The sequence below is a fragment of the Cryptomeria japonica genome, chromosome 2 (genome assembly GCF_030272615.1).
Source record: "Cryptomeria japonica chromosome 2, Sugi_1.0, whole genome shotgun sequence".
NCBI classification, from domain to species: domain Eukaryota; kingdom Viridiplantae; phylum Streptophyta; class Pinopsida; order Cupressales; family Cupressaceae; genus Cryptomeria; species Cryptomeria japonica.
Window position 1 is genome coordinate 532,973,007 of NC_081406.1, and position 18,584 is coordinate 532,991,590.

General features: G+C 33.6%; 1 protein-coding gene and 1 long non-coding RNA gene across 3 annotated transcripts in view; one reads left to right on the forward strand and one right to left on the reverse strand.

Annotated features, from left to right (window-relative positions):
- The window catches only part of LOC131052175 (uncharacterized), a 32,616-nt gene extending 29,860 nt beyond the window's left edge, over positions 1-2,756 (reverse strand). For both annotated transcript variants that reach the window (XM_057986790.2, XM_057986789.2), the window contains exon 1: positions 2,627-2,756. The gene's annotated coding sequence lies outside the window, so the exon portion shown is untranslated. The remainder of the gene's footprint in view (positions 1-2,626) is intronic.
- The window catches only part of LOC131052176 (uncharacterized), a 33,796-nt gene extending 30,828 nt beyond the window's left edge, over positions 1-2,968 (forward strand). Inside the window, exon 2 of the long non-coding RNA XR_009107297.2 lies at positions 2,339-2,968. This is a non-coding gene — a long non-coding RNA (uncharacterized LOC131052176). The remainder of the gene's footprint in view (positions 1-2,338) is intronic.
- Positions 2,969-18,584: the final 15,616 nt, after the last annotated feature.

Genomic DNA, 18,584 nt, shown 5'->3' on the forward strand with positions numbered 1-18,584 from the left:
TCCAATTCATGAAATCATAATTCCATGTGGAGGCAAGCAAAACTTCACAAGGAGGTATAAGCATTTCATTTTCAATCAATTCAACGTCCCCTCAAAGATGAGGATTTCTACTTCCAGTCATTTCAATTACATTATTTCAACCACTTGGTTAATTCCAAAACTAGGGTTTGACCTAAAGGCAAACCCCTATTCCCAACACATTTCCCTTTCTTTCTGTGTGCAGGAAGCAGGTGCGTAGTTGTACTTCTAGAATTAAGCTTTATTTGCAGAGACAGAAAAACCCTTTTTGATGTGTGGAAAGTTCGGAGGACCAAGAGAGGGGCAACCTGGCCCGGACATGATCCCTACAACTTTTGGCAGATTTCGAAGAGCAGCTCCGAATCATCTCAAACTTCTCAAATCCAAGTGCATGACGAAATTCTGAATCTGTAACTCGGTGTTTTCTCATATTTGTCTTCATTTCCAGCACTTAGTCTTAATTCAATTAGTCAACTTACAAAAAAGGGTCAAACACATTCCATTCCAATCAATCTACTCAGTATTCAGTCCTAATTTGATTAGTGACTGAATCTAGTGGATTCATCCCCTCTTTTGAATGTAAAATCCTCCAAGAGAAAATTAACTTAGTGATTTCTCCTTTCCACATGGTGAATGCACTAAGCTCCAAATTTTCCACTTTACACAAACATATCCAACTGTATCTTTTCATTTGCTCTTGTTGTTATTGCCAACCTTTTTGTCTTCCATGTCCTTTAACTAAACAAAAGTGTGAGACCATTCTTATAACCACATATTTGCAAATGAAGAGTATATCAACAATGTGTTGAAAATTGGAACTTTTTCCCTTTCCAACACTCCAATGAATTTGCTAGTCTCAACAAATCCAACGATCCTAATAAAAGATAAAATACCTTCCAACAAGGAACAAAGTTCCTAGTGTGCTATAACCATTAAATGATAAAAGAGACTGATTGTTGCCATTCTCAACAATTGACATTCCAATGGCCCATGTGATTCAATTAATCTCCACACACACTAATTTTGATAAAGGCACTCAATAACAAACGTTATGATTTATGTATTAAAATTTGAGATGGTAAGACTTATCACTCGCAAGATAAACGAACTTATGAAGACAACCAAATCCCAAGTTGTGCCGGTGAGAAATCTTCTAGCAGGAATCTGCAAGAGTCATCTAAAGCCAGGAAATTCTGATCAAGCGAAAAAAAATTAATTCCACTAAAGCCCAACAATGCCAGCTTTGTTATTGTTGACTAGTTAGGACTGGAACATAGGATCTTCCATAGCATGATGGGTTGGAGCGCTGAGCAACAGGTTCTTTTGAGATGCAGAGGGTGATTCTTCTTTTAAGAACCCCTACAGGTACATTCCTTTGTGTAGATCTCCCAAGCACGCTTTGATTCCATGTTATTTTCACTAATAATTTGAACTTAAGGCATCCCGTTCGCATGCTGAGGCGCTATAAAACTTAGCTGCTGGCCCCTTATGATACCAGAAATGGGTTGTGTGTGGTCAGCCATGCAAATGGTTAAAGCCCAATAATCTGGCATCTGAACATCCAGAAATAGGGTTTGCTCTGCCTATATAAGCATATGGAGATGAGAATCTGAATAGTTTTGCTGCCTATATTTTCACAATGGTGGACACTCAAAACAGTGCTATACTTCAAGCCTGTTGGAAACGTGTTGTATACTTTGTCGTGCTTTAAAGTTTTCAATTAACATATTTTCCCAGAAAGAATTTTGGGTGTTTTTATGGACTTCCTATTTTCACACTGGCTTTAACATATTTTCCTAAAAAGAATTTTGGGTGTTTTTATGGGCTTCCTATTTTCACCCTGGTTTTGAAGTATTCGTGCAAATTGTAAAACTGTTTTACTTTTTTGATGTGCCTATTAATACCTAGGCATGATAAGGGTTGAATAAAAATTCAATTGTTGTATTGTGAGCTATTGAATTTTATGTCATAGTGAATAGTGAAGATTACGGTGCTATATCCTGCATATTTACTTTCTCTTTCAATCTACTAATTTTTCAGATCTATATGCACTGTTTCTACTGTACAAGTTTATTAAGCTTCTTTTTCCTAAAAAACAACCCATGAATAGTTTGCAAGCTGTTGAATGAGAAATCAAATTGAATTTTTGCAGAACGAGCAACCTCTCCTCTGCTCTAAGCTCTCACTAAAGTTGTCTTATCCAAAGAATAATATTATGTATAAGCATCATCTTGCAGGTCAATGGACTAAAATTCCTCATGGCTAGTCTCTTTTAGCATGGTAATTTGATATTTGCATTTTAAACCCATGAACTGTGCAGAATTTATGTAAGTGGGAACGAATAACTTGAAATGGGCACCTCCGCAGGAGTACTAAGCAAATTACTTGTGTGGAAAGGAGGCTCTACAAATAGGACTAAGATTCAACCACATAAGTTCTGAGCAACGAACAGTCTAGAACTCTTGTCATGTTGCTGCTAAAAGCATATTTTTTCCCCCTCAGGGAAAAAAGGCGCCACGAAATAAAACTCGTTATGCTGCCTATGAAGTTATAAGGATTCATTTTCCCGGTCTGAAGTTTGAAAAAAGAAGAGAAAAAGCAAACGTACCTGTGATCTGTAGTGAAGAAAGCAAGCCAGGCGGAGGATGGAAAGAAGGCACCTGAAACACCATTGTGATAATATTGAGAGCGCGATTAAAATATTTAAATGCGTGGCAACAGGCAGCCACGCGCCAGTCATATGTAATGACACGGAGCAATAAGCAGACTGTAATTTAGATTTTTCTTCGTCGGATGGGAAAATGTCTTGCTTTAGATATGTTAGGCGCACTCTAGATTGTCAGCATGGCACATATGTCTTTTAAGTGTAATTTCTGTTTAAATTTAATTGATTGGAATATTTTGGTGTAAATTTATAATTTGGATAAAATGTTAAATTAGATTTTATTTCTATTTGAAAATAAGTTTTAAAAAAGAGAGCTGAAAATAAGTACCTAGTAAATGCATAGTAAGAAAAATGACATCTTATTTCACAAAAAAAATTCATGTCTTCAATCTTTTTTTCAAATTTTACTTGCAAAATTTATTATTAATAATTTTAAATAAAAATACAATTTAAGATAATTACTTAAAAATAATTAGCAAAATTAAATATTTTTGAGGCCATCAACTCTCCAAATTGTTACTTAAAGTTGAGCTATTAATCAAAATAAGCTAAGTAGTCCTACGAATACCTGTCCTTAAATTTCCCATTTAGTAGCTTGCACAAAAATTAGGAGCGACTTTTATTATTTTTACCATAAAGCCTTCCATTGAAGATCTTAAAGATAAATCACATAAAATCTTTTCTTATTAAAGAGGTCAAGATTGATGGTTATGTTGAACTTGTCACATAAATTAGATAAGTATAGGAAGATTGAAATCTTTTTAATATATTGAAGAAATTAAAATTGTAAATTTGTATCTTTTAGATTGTTTGTTTTGAATTTGTTTTGGACAACTTAAATCATTTTTTTTAAATCAAAGAATTTGGATTACCCTCTAGTGTTTTCTTGCCTAGGTCAAGACCACATATGTAAACTTGACTCTTAAATTCAAATTTTGTTTTCACCCTTTGAGTCAACTTTTTAAGCTTTAACTCATTACACCTTGTTCACATGCATGACATTTGGGCCCAATTTGAACATTTAGAGTTTCATACATAAATGGGAGTCCTAGGTCATTTTAAAGGAGGTGAAACAAGGAGAAAAAACATCAAGTAAATAACAAAGAGCATATAGATAGAATCATATAGCAATATATTTTTAGCATTAGAGACCACTGCATGATTGTTTGGTGTCTTCAAACTTGTTCATATAATATTGAATCGGTCTAATTGAGCCTAACTAGATTCAAGACAATGTGCATGTTTTCCCACTCTCTAATAAGCTCCATTGGTGCTTTTTAGCACCACCTAGTCAAGATATTTATAGCTTAAAAGGTTTATAAAAAATATTTTGATAGGGCTAGGATTGCACATAGAATATCAAGGCCGAAATCAAGGTTGTATGTGTTATCATAAACTAGTTATAGATTCTAGTTAATTTTACATCATAGTCACAAACTTGAGATTTAATAATAGATTATGTCACAATAATCTTAGAAATCAATTGCACTTGCATGTCAATGGTTGGAACATAGATACACAAATTTGTTATCCCCTTAATCATTTTTTATGTGAAATGATTACTTAATGAATTATTAGTTTAGGATCAAACCTTAGGATTAGTTATTGTTTGGTTATCATTGTTTAATTAATTTACCCTAGATGTCTATTGTAGGGTGTTTTATTCCTCTATATAAATTGGTGAACTTGACACTTCCTACACCCACAATGTTTGGCATTGGGGTTTGAATTTTTCAATCTCTCTCTCTCTCTCTCTCTCTCTCTCTCTCTCTCTCTCTCTCTCTCTCTCTCTCTCTCTCTCTCTCTCTCTCTCTCTCTCTCTCTCTCTCTCTCTCTCTCTCTCTCTCTGTGTGTGTGTGTGTGTGTGTGTGTGTGTGTGTGTGTGTGTGATTTCTTGATTTTTATATCAAATTTGAGTTTCATGATGGATCCATATATGTTCTTTAATGATGGCATTCTTCCTACATCTCATGATAGATTTAAAAAAATCATTTTAGACATTTTTCTATTTTTTAACAACTTGTTGGGTTGTAAAAAATAATTTAAAATATCAAGTTTTTATATATTCTTCGCCTGTATACTTTAGAACTATTACTCATATAATTCATCTATCCATATGGGATATGCATGCATTTTTTTGTATGCAACAAGTATTTTTTTGCTCAATCCAAAGACTTTGAATCATCGAGACAATATGTGCCTTGAGTTGTCTTAATAGATCATTATTCCCTATTAAAAAGCATTTAGATTATCATCTGTTTAGAATTATTAGATCAACTTTCTATCCTACCTCAAATTTTGGACTAAGCTTCGAGGATGCAAAAAGTTTAACTACAACTCTTCTGAATATATAGTAAATCTTAATTTTATGTTTTAGTTTCTTTAAATAGGTTAAAGTACAAGTCAGCCTATGGATCCAATATGTGGGAAATTACCAACCACAATTTATAAAACTTGAGTACTAAGAACCTCCTTCAATTACCCAAACTACCTACTATTTATATGAAGGAGATCAAGGTGCAACATATGTACTTCTATTTTCATCTAGCTTTGGTGTGAACTATAAAGAGTGGGTACATGTCCCTTTTTGGGCCCCATTTTCCCCAAATAATTCTCATATGACTTCTACTTACTAAGGGAAGCATTGATTATTAAGTTCTTTATCATTTAACCAAGAACTTGTGCTAACTATTTTATCTTAAATATATATACTCTTAATTGATTAAAACATTTATTTAAAATCATATGGCAGTGACATAGAAAGTACTAAACTATCAATAGTTAGTTTATCTAAGGAATATTTCTCATTTGCTTGAATTTAAATAAAATAATACTTGATGTCCTTATTACTCCCTAACAATTTAGAGGAATGAAGCCACAAATGTAATTATCGTAGTTGTATTAAGCTAAAGATATAGTAGTTCAATCATGATGGTTTTACTTGTAAATGTGAACTAGAGGCATCATTAATACTGAACACTACAAATGATTTTGGTTTACATAATTTGCTTAAAATGTTAAAAAATAAAAATACAATAATATGAATAGATTCAGTAGAATAATTACCAATAAATTCAATGTGGTTATTGAATTTTTTAAAATATTAATGTTATAACACATTTCAAAACTAAAATTAAAACAAGAGAAAAATTTAAAGAAAATACTATTCAACGTAATATAATTTCATTATTACTAACAAAATAAATAATTAATGATTAATTTTATTCTCATATTTAACTTTAATCTAACCTAGGGGGAGGGTTTGAGTGGTCTAGTCATAGCTTGAGACAATAGGTGGGGTTTGTATGCTTGGTGTTGACCTTGCATGTTCTTCTACAAGAAGTTTTAATCTATAAGATTTGATATTTCCTTGATGTTGGTGTTGTTATTTCTCCTTTGTTTTATATTGGTTTTTCTTTTGTTCAATATAGTTTATGCTTGAGTTTCAAGGAGGTCATGAATATGATGGCTAGTGGTGGTCTACAGTTCCCTTATTTTGTCTTTTAAGGAAGTACTCAATAGATACAAACCCTCTTCATCAAGTCTCATATTTCTCTTACATGTACAACTCAAAAAATTAAACCTATTTAATCTATGGGATCCTGACTGAAATCTAAGAGCTATTTGGAGAAGTGTAAAGAGTGGTTGGTTCCATTCATTAACACATAATTCATGACTAATGCACGAGGGTTTCACTTAGTGAACCTAGGTTATATCACATTCGTTCGTGGCATACTAAAGAATCTCGCTATTTTCAAAAAATATTGACATAAACTACTTTCTTGTCAACCCCTCCCAATACATAGCTCTAATTAAAAAACCCATATTTTCACCAGATATTGTATGTATCATTTTTTTCTTTAACGTTTTTCATACCCCTTTATATTTCTCTCTTATGTTATAATAAAGAGTTGGGTGGGTTTTAAGCATAACTCTAGATTTGGTAGAAGGTACTAATATTAATTGATAGGTTGCATTAGATGTTTTGGGTTAAAATTATAACTCTAGATTTGGTAGAAGGTACTAATATTAATTGATGGGTTGCATGAGATGTTTTCTATTAAAAATTTTAAATAACCTTAGACGAGCTTTTGTTTTAATTTTTAGTTGACTGACTCAACTAGTAAGATCTCCTCTTAAGTTGTCTCTAAGGGTTTTATCTCATTGCATTAGCCGGCCCCGTGCTTAGGCTTTTGTTATTTTGCTGGTCAATATATTTTTTCCTTAGTCTTCATATGCACGTTTTTATTTGCCTAAGTCATGTGTTAGTGCTTGTAAGTCCCCTCTTATGTCCTAGTAACTTCGTATTTAAATCATGTGCTTTAAGTCACTCTTAAGTGATGGTCCCACCTAGAGTCGTATTTAAAGCATATAAAGACCTACACCGAATTCTTGCAAAAGGAGAAATGTTTGTTCATGAAGAGTATATTCTAGTTGAGGCTAATGAGATTTTGAAACACGTGTAGATGGCTTGAAGCTTGTTTGGCTTCTTTGTTATTATAAAAAGGAATTCAAGGCCATCTGCAAGTTGTTCTGAAAATTCTCTTGGGTGGGTAGAATGTATTATGTTTAAGCTTTTTGATAATAGAAGATAGTTGCAAACTCTTTACTACTTTACGAAATTGTATACACAATTGAGTTGAATGAAATGACTACAAGAAAATTCATATTGTGTCCTATTTTATGTGTTTACTTATATGAATGGATGTGTCTACAGTGCATTAATTTGTCTTCACAATCAATTGTGAATGTGTAGTATGAATTGCAAGTTTATTTCAGGGGAAAAAAATTAATTCTGTAATTATATTGCAGCAAGGTAGACATAGCTTATAGTGATTCTTAATTAAAGACAACAAATCCATGTGGAAGCTTCTGCAATTTATCAATTTCTTTATTATTATGCAAAGTTGAAATAGGATACAAATTAATGCATGGTGCAACAAAGGGCTAGACAAACTCATGTCTACCTTCAGTAGTTAACACCAACAATCAAATTGTAATGTGACAACCTAATTGGTCTCATTCAAGTTCATAGAGAGCATTGCCCTGATTTTAAATAATGCAAATATAATGCCTATAGAGTTGTATAGAGCATGCATCGTGCTAAGCTATTTGATTGATGACCTTCTAGCACCTTTAAATTTGATTTGATAACCCCATTGACATCATGAATGACATGAATTTTCATCAACCCATGTACATGCACATTTGGATCACCATGTGAGACCCAAATTTGTATTTAAATTTCATTTAGAACATATTTTATCTTTTCTCCCATTTCATTTCACTACAAATTATGAATGGCTGGTGAAAGAAACTTACACTGAGAAGTTGGTAGCAACAAACTGGTTGAGTTATCTTGAACATTCACCATCAAGAATATTCATTGCACCTGAAGCCAAAAAGTATAAAACCAATATTAGATTTGATTTAAAAAAAATTAAACAATCTAACATATGGGATTACATAGTGAAGAAGAAAGTGGAATGTTTTGAAAATACACCTTGTTCATATTTTTAACAAAATCTAAAAAAAATGTGATCTCTTTCTTCTAATTTGTATGTATCATTCATAGCATTGTAAGATAATTTGGTTATTTCTATGACAAAATCAAGTTCCACAAAAGCATGATTCGTCAAATCATTCTTGTAAAAATGTTGCCCCTTTATTCTATTGTACAAACATAATTGAAGCTTGAAGTCTTCTGGCATATCGAAAAGGTCAATGTCATTGTGTTAATCAAACACTCTATTATCATCTTTCCTTTGTATTCTTTGAACCCTTCCAATGTACCAGGTTCCATAAGAAACACCTTGTCTTGTACTTTGAGAAACATCATTTCTTGTAGTACATTTAGTGGGAGGTATTGAATTGCTCTCAAATAACACCCTACAATTTGATCCAATTCCAAATCTAATTGAAACACCCTTTTGTGGGGCGCTCTCATCTTGCCTAAAGTAGACCCCATTCCTTACTTTAGTCAACCTATCTTTGGATAACGTCGAATTTCCATTCAACTGACTAACCAAGCAAGCTTTGAACACATCCTTACCATTAAGCTCTACCACTAGTTTTACAAAAAAAAATTACATTTACATCAATGGAATCTAAAATTTCATTTAACTTATGCCTCCACTCACTTTTCCATCATTTGCAATTCACCATGATTGTGTGCCACTGAATATATAGATTGGAATATAGAGTTGGAATGATTTGGTGGAGAGTCATCAACTACTTCATCCACAACTTGCAGTGTTGGATAATTTTGGTCCTCCATCCATGGTTTAACCCACTAAGAAGATTTTGTGGCCAGTCGCATGCCAAGAGATGATAAATGTCTTGTACAATCCTTCAATCCTATCTTGGGGGCTTCTATAATTTTATCACTTGTAGATTTTGAATCATACTCTGATAATATGTTAACGTTTTGTATCCTTTCTTGGTACAATCTATTCCAGATACTTTCTTGCCTCTTATGAAATTTATTAAAATGAAGCCCTTGAGGATTTGATTATTCTTTTGCAACTCTATTAAGGGTCCCAACTACATGAAGAAAGTCAATGAAATCATAGGCCCTTTCTGCTCCAACCATCCCACCAACTTTGCTAAAGAATTTATCACATACATCTTACCCAATCAGGTGCAAAACACATGGCAAGTGAGAGTATTGATCTCAAAACAATCTCAACAACAAAACTACAAAGTGGCAACAAATTTTCATGTCTTGATATGCCTCTCTACTGATGAAATTTATGTTGACATTTGTAGCATCCTAAATTGTACTCCCTTACAATTTAGTCCACATTTTGGGCCCTCACCTTAGTGTTCATCCCTCAATGCTTAATTAAGACTTGATTATGCTTGCATCATGCAAATATGGCCTTATTTTCACTTTATACACCACATGGCCCCTTAGTTTGGCCCTAAAATAGACTAGGACAAGGGTGTGGCACTTTGGTCCTCATTGGCACCAAAGCACCATGCCTTGGTCCTCCTTATTTGGGCCCGATTTTGAACCCCTCTTGCATTTTAAAATTTGAGTGGGAAATTTCTTTGGGTCGGCCTATGTCAAAAAATTAGCATGTTTTTCAACGGGAAAGTATATAAGGAGGCTTTCCCCTCTCATTTTGGGGGGATAGGAGACAACAACAAGGATAGAAGGGCAAAATTATAATCATCAAGCATTCAAACATTGACGTATTCATCATCAAGCATCTCTAGAGATCTTCAAGTTTGCATTCTTTATTCATTAATTGTGGAGCAACATTACATCATTCATATGCAATTATGTGTGTGTGATTAAGGTTTTTTCATGTGCATGCCATTCCATACAACATATGTGATTACATTTAAGAAGCAAAGCATCATCATCAATTATTGCAGATCTGAGGTATATTCTTCCATTATTTATTTTAATATTTGCAATATTTCAATCAATGTTAGTTCCTAAACTGGGGTTTGACTTAGGAAAGCCCCTATTCCCAACCTATTTCCCTTTCTTTTTTAGTGTAGGAAACAGGTATGGAGTTGCGATCTTCAAAATCGACATTATTTGCAAAGACGAATCAACCCCTTTTGGTGTGCGAAAAGTTAGGAGGACTAGGGTGAATTTAGCTTTGGTCCCAACATTTCTGGAGCTTTTTCGAGAATCGGGTCCATATCTACTTATAATTATCATATCCAAGTGCGTGTCTCAGTCCCACATCTGTATCTCTCTGTTTCCGTGTTTTTACCTTCATTTTCAAGAACCCTAATTTAAGCAATTCAACTTACAAAAGAGGGTAAACAAATCCACCCCTTGAATCCAATTAGTATTTTTAATCCTTATCATTGATGGTTTGTGACTAAATCTAGTGGATAAAACACTCTTTTGAATGCAATAGATCCCTAAGTAAAAATTAGCAATTTTCATCCTTCATGTGGTGGAAACCCTAATTTTTCACCCACTACAACATTATTATTAGATTCTTTTTGTAGCCAACATAACCATAATGTGAATAAATGATGAACTCATGAAGTGTTTCACACTCTTTCCCATATATTCAAACTCTGAGACATAAAAATGTCAATCTAGTCAGCAACAACCATTATATATGTCTTTGTACCTATTGTCCTCTCTACCCTTCTAGTGGATGTGCTTCTTATCTCTTTCAAACAACTCTGAACATGCCTCGAAGCAAGTCATTGTGTCAAACCCCAATTTTGTCAATCTATCCTCTCTATATCTTCACTTTAAAGCTTGTGATCATCCACTTTAAAAGTGTTATAAACCATCCTAACATGATAAAAACTTATCAGCTCTTCTCCTAAAGTCAAATCTCGTCAACTGCTAAATAAAGGATTCACTAGCTTTTTGTCATTATGGATGTAATCCTGGTCATGCAATCTTGTTACATTGCAACCATTGGACAACCCACTTAGTCTTCACCCTTCCCAAGGAATTCGATATCGAATACCTTATGTTGAACAATAGTTAATCAACATAAGTTGTCTTCTTCTTCTATCCCCATCCGAGTAATGACCAAGAATATGTCCCAAATTATTTTCCACATGTCTCTTCCACAAAAAATCTATTCTTTCCCATTGTTGACGAACAAAATTTTCATTTAACCTATTGCATTTTGGATGAGCAATCACAACCAAACGAGGATGCTTTTCATGTAAAGGGTTTGCAATAATAACATGTGCATAGTGGCCAATAACATTGTTCTTAAAAGAATCTGTTATGATATCATAGCCTACAACTCCCTCACTGATTGTCACTAAGAAATGTGATTGGAATTGATGTTCTTCATTATTACCACAAAAACCCACCAATGTATCATATTTTGCTACCCACCTAACATACTTTCTCACAACAGTTTCATCTTCAACAAGGTAGACAAGAATTAGGCCATATATACCTTGTTTGATTTTATAAGAAGCATACACTTTTCCTATTGCCTCAAAAATATAGTCATGCTCCCCCGGGATGTATGTCAATGAATTTCTAACTTGCCTCAAAGTTGTAGAAATTGAAGGACCACCATATTCAAGCTAATAAAGCTATATAATCTAGGACCTCCCCATAACTTGATCATCTCATAAAGGGAGTTAGTAGATGTACTATACCTTTTCCCTGCCTTTGGATGCATCAGATTGTGAAAGATATCCTTGGAAAAATCCCAAACTACATCTTTACCTTGTAATTTTCCTTGTTTATGTGCCTCACACACATCCTTGCAAAACCTAAAGGCATCCTTCGTTTCATTTGATTCAAACAACTTCTCCTTTAGGGATCTCATTCTAACAGAGAGTATGGCAACCTTTATCTTTTCCCACCAAAGAGCTCGCATTGTTGATCTTTGGCTAGCATTTGAAACCCTAGTAGCTATTCTGAGTTCATTTTGAGTCAAATGGTCTAGTCTTCTCCCTCTCCATGTATCCTTCCCATGTTTTTTATTGGCACATTTTGATTCACAATAAAAATGCATCCTAAAGTCATCATATTTTGAAATCATCTTACAAAAGTTAGATGTCAATGATTCAAATGGGATCCCTCTCTCAAAAGCCCTCTTGCAATGAATATGCCTATATGTGCCATCAATACAATATTTATTACCCTCATAACATAGCATCATCTTGGTATGCTTCTATATGACCCATAATTTTCCACCCCTTTGATCATCCATTAGGATGTTTGTGTCTAATCTCTCTCCATTTCTATTAATATGGGAATAACAATACCCCCAACATTGTAGCATCAATGGAAATGAATGACCTTTAATAAGATGATAAAACAAAAAATGTACAAATTACAATAGATCATATTCAAAATAAATTTGAACTTGGGTAGTTAACACACCTAAAGTAGAATTATTTCGTGTGTTTATTTAGAGAATTGACGATATTACCAATTGATGACACCAAACAAAACCATTTATTGCATAGTGTACATTCCACTCTTACTTTCTTGTCCTCGTAGCTTGCAAGTGTTGCTTCCACCACCTTGAACAAATTAGGCTATAGTGTCTTGTTGAAATAATCTAGAATTTTAATTGCTTGATCGATCTCAAATCGATCTATAACCACTGTTGTCTGCTTTTCTATGCTACTTGAATGATTTTCACCATTTCCCTCTATTAAAATGTGACATTGATGGGACATTGTTTTGATATGATTGTTTTTGAAGTTACAAACTATTCGTGCTACCATGGATACTTTTGTTGTTCCATAATCAATGCCACAACTTTCACAATAGATCTTTATTTTAGGTTCTCTGTTTTCTGAATATACTTTGAGAGTAAGTTTCTCATTGACAAATTCTTCCATTAAACTATTAACTTTTTGATTCCAAGATGCCAATACATCGGGATCAACAACTATGGTTTTTTTCACTAACTCAGGCCCATCTCCAACTCTTGGTTGTTTATGCATACCTACCTCCACAGTCCCTCTATCATGTTGAGGGTTTGGTGTACTTTCCACTATATTTAACTCAAGTGTACCGACATACATTGTGCCATGTTTCCTCTTAATGCCTATAAGTGTTGTTGTAGCTTTCCTTTTTAGTTCTTTCTTTATATTTAAAGGATGCCCAAGCCCATTGATAAAATCGAAAGGATATTCAATGAGTTCATCATCCACAATTTCATGATGGATGTCAGCATGTGTACAACCTTTTTGACAAATGATAGTGCCAACAACAAAAAAAAATTTACTTGTAACAATTACATATTCCATATCTACAATTGTATCCATCTGCATTATTTTCCACATGTACCTATCAATTGGTTAAGTAATGGATAAAATTATAATAAAAAATTCAGAAGTTTGGTTATAATATTGCTATGAAATGATGTGTATTTTCATCCTAGTGCATCCATAACTAAATGAAAAAATAAAGTCAAATATACACATGAAAGGGTTAATTTGGAAATGGGAAAATTAAGAGTCAATGAAGGTGTTTGTTTTCCTTGGCAGTTGCCCCGAGGGTCTGTTTCTTTTCCTTGCTATTCCGATTGGGGTTATCGAGGCATGATTTATGAGATATTTTAGTTTCAGATAAGTGTAAATCAACATTTGCTAATTGGACAAAATGACATGGCTTTACATGGAACTGCAATTGAATTCCATAAGATTGGAAATCTCTATTTTGTCGGCAAAGTCTTCCATCCGTTTAAGGCCACAAAAAGGATAAACCAAAGATTACATTGGAGCTTGATGAGTTGATTTTCTACCAGAACTGAAAAGTAATTCATCGAATTATCCAATCATATCTATTTTTGTAGTCAAAGGTACAAAATGTAGGTTTGAACATAACAGGTGGCAGAGGATGAAAGGGTCTTATCCTTTTCAATAAAACAACGATGATCTGCAGCAAACTAAAGATTTGGACATTAATTTCATAAACAAATCCCAAAAAGATTTATTTTGAGATTTGTTTCTATTGTTAGGATATGAAGGCTATGAAGGCTATAAAGCAATGATTCGTTCATCAAGACTGTGTATAGAAAATGGTGAATTCCTTTGGTGTTAAGTATATGTGTGTATGCATGAACAATCTCAAAGAATCCTTGGAGGAATAGATTTCCCACCTATTCAATAAAGGGAATGATGAGGAGAAGATGTTTGTGATAAACATCTTAGGGATGGATTTATGGGCTAACGAGCATGTACATGATGGAGTTGTTTATGAGAACTTGTTCTCTCCCATTGTCCAAATTTTGGGATATGCCCTTGATTCCTATGGTATTGTGCATCACACAGTGAAGGAGGATCAAGGTGTGAAGACTATGTTGGAGACCCTTGATATTGTGTCATAGTCAACTATCATGCTTGGTTTATATGATCTTAATGCAGAAGGCAGAAAGACCAAAATGGCTAAAGCATGGAAGTTATTCAAAGTTGGGGTAGGCTAGAAATACAACTTGGATGAGTTTGAGGCCTTCATGAATACTAATGGCAATATGTTCCCTGCAAAGATCGTAGAAAGGTTGAAAGTGATTGGAAAGGGGATTGGTTATTTGTATCACTAATCACCCCTGTGTCCCCGCTCTTATCAATGATCCCCCCTATGTCCCCGTGGTGTCCCCCCTCTTCATATCTATGTACTTATTTTCTATTTTTGAACATATGGGAGTTGCCCCCTTATGGTAGTGCTTATGTTAAAAAACTTTATAGTTTTCTAATATATTATGTTGTTGTGATAGTTTCTTTTCATCTATTTGAGATCTCCATACTCGCTCATGGGTATTTTTTCAAGTTCTTTTCTATTGGTATTGTTAGATATTGTAAATTGTAATCAGTATTCACTAGCTCTTGGTTACAGATCAAATAATGGTTCTTCATATGCTCTTCACCCTAGTTTACTAATTATTTTCACAGACATAATAGTGTTTTCCATGTTCGACATTACTAAGTTAAAACAGATGAATGAGAATAATAGCTAAATGGAGGTGACAAGATTTTTTCTAAATACCTGATTAAGTATTGTTCTTCAGTCCTCTTTGAATGTAAATCTTGATAAGGGCTTGAAGTTGCAGGTTTCCAAGAGGTTTACTTCCCACCTCCTAAATGAACATTGTCTGACTCAAAATGAATATTATCTAAATTCAAATACACATTTACTGCATCCAACTTGTCCTTCGTGGTGCCAATTTGTGGCTATGTTCAAATTGTTCTCACTTTTTCCCCCTACTTCTGAGTGAAATATACTCAGCAAAATGAAAATCATCGGTAAAATTCTGAGTTTTGACAAAGTTCAAATCTAATCTTGCCGACTTGACGGAGTATACACGGAGGAACACATCTAAAGGGATGACCATCGACAAAATCTTGTTATAGCTAATGCTTTTGAATTTTTTACTCTTGTGATCCACTGATAATGACACATGTGGAAGTCCTATGTCCAACCCCTACTTTTGTCATTTGATAAATAAAAAATAACTTTGAATATTCATATTCGGGATAGCAATTTATAAAACTCCTACATCCTTAATATATCTTCAATATATTGCTTTGGATTTATGGGATATTAAACCCCCCAATATGAACGCATGTGATATCATATTACCTAGCGGGTGAAGCCCCCATGTAACAACATTGGGGAACGCAAACTGGAGCTTGTTAGGGTTGAGCATTTAATCTTCCACCTTGCGTAATCGTTTAATCACTAGTTGACCAAATCTTGAGATTTAAGTTTATTTCATATATATGTTATGTATGCTCTCATTTAATTAGGGTTCCTTGGTGGGACGTTACAATCTATAACCTTTTTCACCTTTTTAGGAACCTTGAACACTTACAGGAATCAAGTAGGCACTTGATTAGGATGATTCTTCAAACCAACATGATACATTTTCCTTTCCACCTCATAAACTTATTTTGAATTTCCCCCACCACATGTTTCTCAAATAGCTTAGAATTTGTACATTCTACCAAAGGCATACCCAAATATTTTTACATAAATCTATGCACTTGGAATCCATGAATACTTTGGATATCCAAGTCCTCCATATAATGATGTTTTAAGAAATAAATTTTATACCTAGAAGTATTGATCCTTTGACTAACATTATTTTCTATATTTATCTGTAATAGCCTTGATCACCCTATCCTACATAACTAAAGCTTCACCCAACAACAAAGTAACATCAACAAAATTGAGGTGAGAGTTCTTTATTTTTATTGAGGAATCCTATAATACTTTTACATCCCCATTGAGAAACACATCTTTGATGGCTTGACAAAGAAATTTTTCAACAATGAGGAATAGAAAGGAAGAAAGTGGGTTGAATTTTATAAGACCATGTTTGGATAAGATATTATAAAATAAATTTGAGGACACAAAAATTAACACCTAGTCACACAAATCTTTATTAAATCCAAAATTTAGCATTACTTGAATAAAAAATTCTTAAGAAACCCCATCACATGCGTTACTAACATCCAATTTCAAAAGAAACCCCTCATTTTTCTTAAGCTTGATTGATTAAACTATATCATGAGAAACAATTATATCATCTAAAATCTACCTTCCCTTCAAAAAACCATTTTACTCCTCTAAGATAGTATCCTTTCAACAGTGTTCCCTCGTAAGTCCATGGTCTTAGTCATAATCTTGCAAAATGTATTACATAGAGCTATTGCATAGAATTTGTGCATGTGTGTGTGTGTGTGTGTGTGTGTGTGTGTGTGTGTGTGTGTGTGTGTGTGTGTGTGTGTGTGTGTGTGTGTGTGTGTGTGTGTGTGTGTGTGTGTGTGTGTGTGTGCATGTGTATATGTATGTGTATGTATGTATGTATGTATGTATGTATGTATAAGAGTTATAAAAGCATTATATATATATATATATATATATATAAAGAGTCATAAAAAATATATATAAGAGTCATAAAAGCATAATTCCACCCCTTGAACATGTATCTCCTAATGCAACACTCCTCCATAGCTATCCACGGATCTTCACGAGGTAAATACCAAAATATTCAAAAAAAAAGACCTAGAAGCCATCCAAGACTAGTAGCCTTCCTAACTCCCAAGGATATAGTAGCAACACAATTATCTTCCAAGGAAAGGGGTTGGAATGAATCATTATTTTGGTCTTACAAAATAATTTAAGGGATTCTAAACAAAAGATCCTCTATATCTTTGCATTCCATAGGGATTTCCAAAGCCAATAATCCTTACACAATTTCATGCCCAACCTTTTAATGGTTTCTATATTTTTTAGTTACAAACAAGAGGGAAGAAGAATGTTGGAAATCATTTTTTTTGCCTTCTAATATTAATAGAAAGATTAAAAAAATCATGTTGTGGTAAACTCCCAATAATCATTTGACCTTTAAATTTTATTTTCAAAATATTTATTCCATCCTAAGGTGTCGATCATGGTCCTCCCTTAGCCTGTTAGCTTTAGTTCTATGGTCCTCAACCACCTTATTCTAATAAATTAAATACTCATTCTCCTAGAGCCTAGTTTTCACATAGATTTTTTTAGCAAAATATTCCCACCCACCCTTTGTTCCAATCCCTTATCTTTTTCTCAACTTCAACCAATATTTTTTTAAGGATACATTGTTGAGAGCCTTTAATTAAAATATCCCCATACCTTCGAGGCCTCACATAATTCCACATTTTCAAACCAAAAAAAAAAAAATCTTGAAAGTGCTTCCCCTTTGTATTATATATTTGCTAATATTGATCTCAACAATCGAATGGTTAGAGTTGTTAAAATGGATCACCCTAGCCTCAATGGTTACTAGTTGCATCAATAATTTGGAATTAACCAAGAATACATCCAATCTTATCAAAATACAATCATCTCACTACATATATTATTCTATGTAAATCATTCTCTCTTAGGATTAATATTTTCCAAGGTACATTCACCACAAAAATCCCTAAATGAAGGAGAATCAAAAACATTCAATTGAATCCCCACTAATTTCAATCAACTAATTTTCTCTATGTAAGGAATATTGAACATTAACAATTCCTTTCCATACCTCTAAACAATCGTATTATGAATTAAGGTCATAAACATTTAAAATTACCCATCAAAAGTCTAGTAAGAATATCTACTATTATAGATCATTTTTGGAATTCAACAGAAAATCCCTACTAAACTTCAACTCACCCCAAATGATGGCTAATCCCCTTGTTGTTCCCAAACAATTCACCATGAACCCAAAACCTCTTTTCCACATTAAATTCATCAATCCCTTCAAAAATCCACCTACCACCTTAGTTTCCTAGAGAAAAATAAGATCTAAATCTCTCACTTCTATCAACTACTATAACAAGTGGCACTTCTTGAGGGCATTAATCCCCCAAATATTCTAACTCAAAACCTTAATAATTTTTTGGCAACCTAGTGGTTGTTGTTAGATAGTTCAGCTAACCGGTGAACAACTAAGAG